Here is an 11,264-nt window from a genome sequence, read left to right on the forward strand (position 1 = left end):
TCATGATAAAAAAATTTCGGTCAAAAGTAGCAAGTTTTCCTTAACACTAATAAATTTTATCTTCGAAGTAACAGCTTTTTTCTTAATATTAACAAAATTTCATTTAGTACTGTGAAATTGCTCTTAGAAGTAATGATTTTTCGCCAGCGATAACAAATTTTCTGCTAGAACTAGCAAGTTTTCTGCCAAAGATACCAGATTTCTCTTAGAAGTAACAATTTTTTCGTTTATGATAACAATTTTTCTGTCACAAGTAGGAATTTTTCCTTAACACTAAAAAATTTCCTCCTTGAAGTAACAACTTTTTCCTTAATACTAACAAACTTTTACTTAACACTATAAAATTTCTCTTAGAAGTAACAATTCTTCCTCAGTGATAACAAGTGTTCTGTAAGAAGTAGCAAGTTCCATGTCAAGGATACTAAATTTTTCATAGAAATAACAATTTCTTCGTTTATGATAACAAGTTTTCTGTTAGAAGTAGCAATTTTTCCTTAACACTAAAAAATTTTCTCCTCGAAGTAACAACTTTTACCTTAATACTAACAAAATTTTACTTAATACTATCAAATTGCTCTTAGAAGTAATAATTTTTCGTCAGTGATAACAAGTTTTCTGTAAGAAGTAGCAAGTTTTCTGCCAAAGATACCAGATTTTTCTTAGAAGTAACAATTTTTTCGTTTATGATAACAAGTTTTCTGTCAGATGTAGCAAGTTTTCCTTAGCACTAGCAAATTTTCTCTTCGAAGTCACAAATTTTTCCTCAATACTTACAAACTTCTACTTAAAACCAACAAAGTTTTCATAGAAGTGTAATTTTTCCGTTCATGATAAAAAGTTTTTCTGTCAAAAGTAGCAAGTTTTCCTTAACACTAACAAATGTTCTCATCAAAGTAATAATTTTTTCCTTAACACTGACAGAGTTTTAGTTACAACTATTAAATTTCTCTTAGAAGTAACAATTTTTTATCAGTGATAAAACAATTTCTGTTAGAACAAACAAGTCTTCTGTCAAAGATACCAAATTTTTCTTAGAAGTAACAATTTTTTCGTTTATGATAGCAAGTTTTCTGTCAGAAGTAACAATTTTTTCTTTCACACTAACAAATTTTCTCTTCGAATTAACATTTCTCTTAGAAGTAACAATTTTTCGTCAGTGAAAACAAGTTTTCTGTAAGATGTAGCAATTTTTCTGCCAAAGATACCAGATGTTTCTTAGAAGTAACAATTTTTGTCGTTTATGATAACAAGTTTTCTGTCAGAAGTAACAAATTTTCCTTAACACTAAAAAATTTTTCCTCGAAGTAACAACTTTTACCTTAATACTAACAACTTTTACCTAATACTATCAAATTTCTCTTAGAAGTAACAATTATTGGCCAGTGATAACACGTTTTCTGTGAGAAGTAGCAAGTTTTCTATCAAAGATTACAGATTTTTTTTAGAAGTAACATTTTTTTGGTTTATGGAAAAAAGTTTTATGTCAGAAGTAGCAAGTTTTCCTTAAAATGAACAAATTTTCTCTTCGAAGTAACAACCTTTTCCTTAATACTAACAAACCTTTATTTAAAACTATCAAATTTTTCGTAGAAGTATAATTTTTTTCCGTAACAGATTATCTGTTAGAACTAACAAGTTTTATGTCAAAGATACCAAATTTTCCAAAGAAGTAACAATTTTTTCGTTTATGATAGCAACTTTTCTGTCAGAAGTAGCAAGTTTTCCTTTCACACTAACAAATATTATCTTCGAAGTAACAACTTTGTCCTCAACACTAACAAACTTTTAACTAATACTATCAAATTTTTCTTAGAAGTAACCATTTTTACGTCAGTGATAACAAGTTTTTTGTAAGAAGTAGCAAGCTTTCTGCCAAAGATATCAGATTTTTCTTAGAAGTAACATTTTTTTCGTTTATGATAACAAGTTTTCCGTCAGAAGTAGCAAGTATTTCTTAACACAAACAAATTTTCTCTTCGAAGTAACGACATTTTCCTCAATACTAACAAACTTCTACTTAAAAAAACTTCTACTACGAACTTCTACTTTACAAAAATCAAATTTTTCTTAGAAGTAACAATTTTTCATCAGTAATAACAAATTTTCTGTTAGAACTAAGTGGCGCACCACTCTAAGTGAACCTAATTTAACCCAAATTTTTGCATATCTCTTTCACTATGACTGTGTGTGTGAGCAGGTGTCAAGTAAAAGTGTGTTAGTTCTAAGGTAAAATGTTGTTACTTTGATGAGAAAATTTTTTAGTGTTAAGGAAAACTTGCTGGTTCTGCCAGAAAACTTGTTATCATAACGAAAACATTGTTACTCCTAAGAAAAAAATTTTGGTATCTTTGACAGAAAACTTGCTACTTCAAGCAGAAAACGTGTTATCACTGACGAAAAGTGTTATTTCTAAGAGAAATTTGAGTGTGTTAAGTAAAAGTATGCTAGTATTAAGGAAAAAAGTTGATGCATCGAAGAGAAAATCTGTTAGTGTTAAGTAAAAGTTTGGTAGTAGTAATGGAAAATATTGATGTTTCGAAAAGAAAGTTTGTTAGTGTTAAGAAAATATAAGCTACTTCTGGCAGAAAACTTGTCGATTTCGACACGTATCACGGCCCATACGGATCATCTCGTCTTGACCTATTCCTTACAGATCACCCTGACTCCCTTAAGGTAGACGCTCATGCTTTCACCAGTAACCACGTTGCCGTCGTTGCACGTGAAAACCTACGTATTCCGCCTCCAGTAAAGCATGAACGAACAATCTGGCTATACAAAAGAGGTGATTGGGACGGTTTGAGAAACACTCTTTTTTCTCAGCAGTGGAGAAACTTCCTCCTGGAAGACCAAGAGAAAGCTGCAGATAAGTACCAGCAGGCCATAGTTGACTCTGTCGAAAAGCATATCCCTTCAAAGCGGATCCAGGTTTCCAGTAAGGACAAACCTTGGTTCAACGCCCAGTGTAAGAAGACAATCCGAGCAAAGCAAAAGGTACACAAGCGATGGCTACTTTCGAAGAGTGAAGACGATAGAATTGCATTCATAAATGCGTGCAAAGATGCAGTTCGAGCAATTCGGTAGTCCCGGGTTCAGTATAAGGAGAAATTCACCACCCAACTTCAACTTGCTTCGGCAAAGTGTTGGTGGAAAATTTTCAAGGAGGCTTTACCGTCTTACAAGGGGACCGCAATTCCTTCTCTCCAGAGTAACGGGACAGTGGTACAAGATCCACAGGCAAAGGCTGAAGCTCTTGCTAAGTCTTTTGCCGAATTCTCGAATCTAGACAATGACGGTAGAGAAGAGCCAAAATTCTCCGACCGAACCGACACTGTCCTGGAACGCGTGGATTTTTCTGCTCCCAGGATCCTTCGCATTCTGCAACACCTGGATGTGACCAAAGCCACGGGTCCTGAAGACATACCAAATGTTGTCCTCAAATCCTGCAGTGCCGAACTAGCTGGACCCTTGTCATTGCTTTTCCGGCTGTGCTTTTGCTCCGGAACCTTCCCACGAACATGGAAGTCCGCCCATGTTATACCTACTCTAAAGCCAAAAGGCCATCCAACGAGCGTGGGCTCCTATAGGCCTATTAGCCTTCTGTCCTGTGTTGGCAAAGTCTACGAGAGCGTCTCCAATAAAACACTTCTTCAGTACCTTTAATAAAATTACCTTCATGGCGATCGCCAATATGGATTCCGCCGGAAACGCTCAACATTAGACTGCCTAGTGGCCCAGTATCAGGAGTGGATAGAACTACTGGCAATGGGATACGACATCGGGCTATTATCCTTTGACATTGCAAAAGCTTTTGACAGAGTATGGCACCGTGGCCTGATAAAGAAACTCTATGTGTATGGTGTTCGTGGATGTCTGTTAAAAGTGATTGAGAGCTTTCTTTCCGATCGTTCACTGCAGGCTGTTCTTGACGGGTTTATTTCCCGCGAATATCCAGTGAAAGCAGGGGTACCCCAGGTCTGTGTCTTGGGACCTATGCTCTTCCTTATTTACATAAACGACATGGGAGACAACCTTGCAAACCCTCTGCATCCCTTTGCCGACGATACCACGACACACTCAGTCGTCCCTAAACACGAAGACCCAACACAAGCCTCCCTTTACCTACAGATGGATCTTTTGAAAATTGAAAAGTGGTCTGATGCATGGATGATCAACTTCAATGCATCGAAAACAAAAGAGCTTCTAATTACTTGATCAAAGGTGCCACGTGAACACCCCTGTTTCATCTTCAACAATGAAGCTATAAAGAGAGTCGACGAGCTTCGTCTACTGGGGATTCATTTCTCCACCGATCTCTCTTGGAACAACCACCTTGATCGGGTGAGAACCTCCTGCGCAAGAAAGCTGGGAGTTACTCTTCGCTACAAAAACCTTCTTCCATCAAGCTCGATCGTCCCACTCTACAAGTCTTACATCAGACCTATAGCTGAATATGGATGTCCGCTATTTGCTGTTGCTCCGAAAACGCTGTTGGCACCACTTCAGAAGATCCAGAATAGGGCAAATAGGGTGGGCTGCGCCTCTACACAAGAATTGCTCCAGCCTCTTAATGAAAGGTTTGATGTAGCGTCGATGGCTGTTTTCTACAAGTACATGAATTCGCCTCCCTCAGACGAGCTCTCTCGAATTGTGCTCCCTTTGTCCAGCCGACAAGGCAGACACGAAGGCACACAGCTCGGTCAAATTATCTAAAGGAGGATACGCCGAAAACCGAGTACTTGAGGAACAGCTTCATCCGGCGTTGTACTTCTATCTGGAACGATCTTCCTGGGGATATTATCCCTGCAAATCCCTCTGTTGACACCTTCAAAATAAGGTTCAATGGACATTTAAAACATCGAGGCCATTGAAAGAGGTAAATGAATAGCGGCATATCAGATACTTTGAAGTACCTGGCGTCGTGAATCTTGGAATAAAAAAAAATGTGTCTCTTTGACAGAACACTTGCTACTTCTATCAGAAAACTTGTTATAACTGACGGAAAATTGTTACTTCGATGTAAACTTTGTTAGTGTTGAGGAAAACTTGCTACTTCCGACAGAAAACTTGTTATTATAGACGAAAAAGTTGTTACTTCTAAGAAAAATATGGTATCTTTGAAAGGAAACTTGCTGCTTCTAACAGAAAATTTGTCATCACTGACGAAATAATTGTTACTTCTAAGAGAAATTTTTTATCTTTGACGTAAAACTTGGGGGTATTAGAAAAAATTCTTTACAAATAAGAAAAACCTATTACTTCTAAGAGAAATTTGATAGTGTTAAGTAAAAGCCTATTAGTATTAATGAAAAAGGGTTACTTCGAAGAGAAAATTTGTTAGTGTGAAGGAAAACTTGCTACTTCTGACAGAAAACTTGTTATCACAAATGAAAAAATGTTACTTATAAGAAAAATTTCTCATCTTTGACAGAAAACTTGTTATCACTGACAAAAAAATGGTTACTTCTAAGAGAAATCTGATAGGATTAAGTAAAAATCTGTTAGTATTGAGGAAAAAGTTGTTACTTCGAAAAGAAAATTTGTTAGTGTGAAAGGCAAACATGCTACTTCTGACAGAAAACTTGCTAACCTAAACGAAAGAAATTTTATTTCTAAGCAAATTTTAGTATCTTTGACCGAAAACTTGTTAGTTCTAGCAGAAAATTTGTTATCACTGACAAAAAATTGTTACTTCCAAGAGAAATTTGATAGTTGTAGCTAAAACTCTGTTAGTGTTGAGAAAAAATTGTTACTTGGATGAAAAAATTTTGTTAGTGTTCAGGAAAACAGGCTACTTTCGACAGAAAACTTTTTATCATGAACAGAAAAAAATTATATTTCTACGAAAAATTTGATTGTTTTAAGTAGAAGTTGGTTAGTATTGAGGAAAAAGTTGTTACTTCGAAAACACAATTTGCTATAGTGAAGGATAACTTGATACGTCATCCAGAAAACATGTTATCATAAACGTAAAAATTGGTACTTCTAAGAAAAATTTGGAATCTTTGGCAGAAAACTTGTTACTTCTTAAAGAAAACTTGTTATCAGTGACGAAAAATTGTTACTTCTAAGAGAAATTTGATAGTTGTAACTAAAACTGTGTTATTGTTAAGGAAAAAGTTGTTAATGTGATGAGAAAATTTGTTAGTGTTAAGGGAAACTTGGTACTTCTGACAGAAAACTTTTTATCATTAACGGAAAAAATTATACTCCTAAGAAAAATTTGATAGTTTTAAGTAGAACTTTGTTAGTATTGAGGAAAAAGTTGTTACTTCGAAGAGAAAATTTGTTAGTGTTAAGGAAAACTTGCTACATCTGACAGAAAACTTGTTATCATAAACGAAAAAATTGTTACTTCCAAGAAAAATCTGGTATCTCTTAAAGAAAACTTTCTAATTCTAACAGAAAATTTGTTATCACTGACGAAAAAATTGTTACTTCTAAGCAAAATTTGGTATCTTTGACCGAAAACTTGTTAGTTCTAACAGAAAATTTGTTATCACTGACAAAAAATTGTTACTTCTAAGAGAAATTTGATAGCTGTAACTAAAACTCTGTTAGTGTTGAGGAAAAAATTGTTACTTGGATGAAAAAATTTTGTTAGTGTTAAAGAAAACTTGCCACTCTTGACAGAAAACTTTTTATCATGAACGGAAAAAAATTACACTTCAACGAAAAATTTGATAGTTTTAAGTAGAAATTTGTTAGTATTGAGGAAAGAGTTGTTACTTCTAAGAGAAAATTTATTAGTGGCTACTTCTGACAGAAAACTTGTTATCATTGACGTAAAATTGTTACTTCTAAGAGAAATTTGATAGTGTTAAGTAAAAATTTATTAGTATTAAGGTAAAAGTTGTTACTTCGAGGAGAAATTATGTTAGTGTTAAGGGAAAATTGCTACTTCTGAAAGAAAACTTGTTATCATAAACGAAGATATTGTTATTTCTAAGAAAAATGTTTTTTTTTACAGAAAACTTGCTACATCTTACAGAAAACTTGTTATCACTGATGAAAAAATGGTTACTTCTAAGAAAAAATTGATAGTATTAAGTTAAATTTTGTTAGTGTTGAGGGAAAATTTATTACTTCGAAGAGAAAATTTGTTAGTGTGAAGGAAAACTTGCTACTTCTGACAGAAAACATGCTATGATAAACGAAAAAATTGTTACTTCTAAGAAAAATATAATTTCTTCGTCATAAAACTTGTTAGTTCTAACAGAAAACTTCTTATCACTGACGCAAGATTGTTATTTCTAAGAGAAATTTGATAGTTGTAACTAAAACTCCGTCAGTGTTAGGGAAAAATTATTACTTTGATGAGAAAATTTTTTAGTGTTAAGAAAAACATGCTACTTTTAACAGAAAACTTTTTATCATGAACGGAAAAAAATTATACTTCTAAGCAAAATTTGATAGTTTTATGTAGAAGTTTGTTAGTATTGATGAAAAATTTGTTACTTCGAAGAGAGAATTTGTTAGTGTTAAGAAAAACATGCTAGTCCTAACAGGAAACATGATATCATAAACGAAATAAATTGTTACTTGTAAGAAAAATCTGGTATCTTTGACAGAAATCTTGCTACATTTTACAGAAAACTTGTTATCACTGACGAAAAATTGTTCCTTCTAATATAAATTTGATAGTTTTAAGTAAAAGTTTGTTAGTGTTAAGGTTAAATTTGCTAATTCGAGGAAAACATTTTTGAGTGTTGAGTAAAACTTGCTATTTCCGAAAAAAAACTTGTTATCATAAACGAAAAAATTGTTACGTCGAAGAAAATCTGGTATCTTTGGCAGAAAACTTGCTATATCTTACAGAGAACTTCTTATCACTGACAAAAAATTGTTACTTCTAAGAGAAACTTGAAAAAAGTTAAGTTAAAAGTTTGTTAGTATTGAGGAAAAAGTTTTTACTTTGAAGAGAAAATTTGTTAGTTTGAAAGGAAAACTTGCTACTTCTGACAGAAAACTTGCTATCATAAACGAAAAAATTGTTGCTTCTAAGAAAAATTTGGTATGTTTGACATAAGACTTGTTAGTTCTAACAGAAAATTTTTTATTACTGACGAAAAATTGTTACTTCTAAGAGAAATTTGATAGTTGTAACTAAAACTCTGTTAATGTCAAGGAAAAAATTATTACCTTGATAAGAAAATTTGCTAATGTTAAGAAAAACTTGCTCTTTTTGACAGAAAACTTTTTATCATGAACGGAAAAAAATTATACTTCTACGAAAAATTTGATAGTTTTAAGTAGAAGTTTGTTAGTATTGAGGAAAAAGTTGTTAGTTCGAAGAGAAAATTTATTATTGATAAGGAAAATATTACTTCAGACAGAAAACTTGTTATCATGTACGAAAAAATTGTTACTTCTAAGAAAACTCTGGTATATTTGGCAGAAAACTTGCTACATCTTACAGAAAAGTTGTTATCACTGAAGAAAAATTGTTACTTCTAATAGAAATTTGATAGTGTTAAATAAAAGTTTGTTAATATTAAGGTAAAATTTGTTAATTCGAGAAGAAAATTTTTTAGTGTTAAGGAAAATTTACTACTTATAACAGAAAACTTGTTATCATAAACGATGAAATTATTATTTTTAAGAAAAATTTGGTATCCATGACATGGAACTTGCTACTTCATACCGAAAACTTGTTATCACTGACGAAAAAATTTTTACTTCTAAGAGATATTTGATAGTTTTAATTAGAAGTTTGTTAATATTGAGGAAAAAGTTGTTACTTCGAAGAGAAAATTTGTTATAGTGATGGAAAACTTGATACTTCGGACAGAAAACATGTTATCATAAACGTAAAAGCTGGTACTTCTAAGAAAAATTTGGAATCTTTGGCAGAAAACTTGCTACTTCTTACAGAAAACTAACTAAAACTGTGTTAGTGTTAAGGAAAAATTGTTAATGTGATGAGAAAATTTGTTAGGCTTAAGGGAAACTTGCTGGTTTTGACAGAAAACTTTTTATCATGAACGGAAAAACAAATACTTCAAAGAAAAAATTGGTAGTTTTCATTAGAACTCAGCTAGTAAAGAGGAAAAAGTTGTTAGTTCGAAGAAAAAATTTATTATTGATAAGGAAAACTTGCTACTTCACACAGAAAACTTGTAATCATAAACGAAAATTGTTACTTCTAAGAAAAATCAGGTATCTTTGGCAGAAAACTTACTACTTCTTACAGGAAACTTGTTATCACTGACGAAAATTGTTACTTCGATGTGAAACTTTGTTAGTGTTGAGGAAAACCTGCTACTTCCGACAAAAAACTGGTTATCATAGACGAAAAAGCTGTTACTTCTAAGAAAAATATGGTATCTTTGAAAAAAACTTGCTACTTCTAACAGAAAATTTGTTATCACTGACGAAAAAATTGTTACTTCTAAGAAAATGTGGTATCTTTGACAGAAAACTTGTTAGTTCTAACAGAAAATTTGTTATCACTGACGATAACTTGCTAATTCTAAGAGAAATTTGATAGCTGTAACTAAAACTCTGTTAGTGTTAATTAAAACATTGTTACTTTGATGAGAAAATTTGTTAGTGTTAAGGAAAACTTGCCCCTTTTGACAGAAATTTTTTATCATGAACGGAAAAAATTATACTTCTACGAAAAATTTGATAGTTTTAAGTAGAAGTTTGTTATCATTGAGGAAAAAGTTGTTACTTCGAAGAGAAAATTTGTTAGTGTTAAGAAAAACTTGCTACTTCTGACAGAAAACTTGTTATCACTGACGCAAAATTGTTACTTCTAAGATAAATTGGATAGTGTTGAGTAAAAGTTTGTTAGTATTAAGGTAAAAGTTGTTACTTCGAGGAGAAAATTTGTTAGTGTTAAGGAAAAATTGCTACTTTTAACAGAAAACTTGTTATCATAAACGAAAAAATTTTTATTTCTAAGAAAAATTTTGCATCTTTGGCAGAAAACTTGCTACTTCTTACAGAAAACTTGTTATCACTGACGAAAAATTGTTACTTCTAAGAGAAATTTGATAGTGTTAAGTAAAAGTATGTTAGCATTACGGTAAAAGTTGTTACTTCGAGGAGAAAATTTTTTAGTGTTAAGGAAAAATTGCTACTTCATAATGGACAAATTTCCTAATTTTTGGGGTCTGACATGCCAAACCTCCCTAGCAACATAGTTACTGGACCGTTCATCTATGCTGAATAAAAGGGCTACCTAAAAATTTTTATAGGGCGTTTTCGGAAAATTAATGGGTTTAGGAAGAGGTCTGCTTGTCTTCCAATCACGCTGTACTTCCTATGATATTGCTTATATGCCTATTTGAATACCTATAGTTTTTTCGTTGAATTGAAACTCTCAATTTTGACAATTTACTTGCTCATAGTTTGTTTTGTTTTAGTTCAACATCCACCTAAATATTCTCTGAAAGCATCACATTAAAATCCTTAGCTTGCATAGTAGCAATAGTTATAGTAGCAGTAGTAGCATCAGTAGCAGAAAGCACATGACACCTTTGATTTTCTTCCAAATGCCCCTTAACACACGCGGAAAGTGTGCCCTTAAAACCATATGTCGGCCTTGAAAAATTACTGATACTTCTTCTTGACAACTTGTGTGGGCAAAGTATATTTTGATTTGCTTCATTACTGTTTCAAAATTTTGCCTTAATAGCATTAGCTTCAGTAGCAGTAGCAACAGTACCAGTAGTAATAGGAGTAGCCGTAGTAGTAGCAACAGTAGAATTAGTATCAATAGCCTTAGCTTTTGTAGCAGTAGTAGTAGCAGTTGAAGTAGTTATAAAAGTACCAGGGGCAGTAGCAGTAGTAATATGAGTAGGAGCAGCAGCATTAGGATACAAATAACGTCTTCTGGTTAGTTCAACATCCTCTACATCAAGCCCCAAAAGGGCACATCAGCAATATTTTTGCAACGACTTGAGACATGAAAACGAAATTTAAAGGGTATCTTGAGTAGTAAGTTCAACTGACCAAATGGTAATACGTAGATGCTACTGCTATTATGAATACTGCTGATACTATTGGTCTGCTATATGCGCACCTTACTACTAAAACTATTACCACTGCTACTTTACTACTACTACTTCTGCTACTACTGCTACTCAAACTACCGCTTTCATAAAAACTACTTGCAAGGCTAAGACTATTAAGACAAAAATTTTAAGAAATATATGAATACACAATTTATTAAAAGGGCATATCGGCAATGACCTGCAACGGCTAATGTATTAAATTGATAATTCTAGGGCTTGATAAGGATGACAGTTTACTTGACC

The sequence above is a fragment of the Artemia sp. Qi Xiang Cuo genome, chromosome 5, assembly GCF_049724085.1.
Source record: "Artemia sp. Qi Xiang Cuo chromosome 5, ASM4972408v1, whole genome shotgun sequence".
NCBI lineage: Eukaryota > Metazoa > Arthropoda > Branchiopoda > Anostraca > Artemiidae > Artemia > Artemia sp. Qi Xiang Cuo.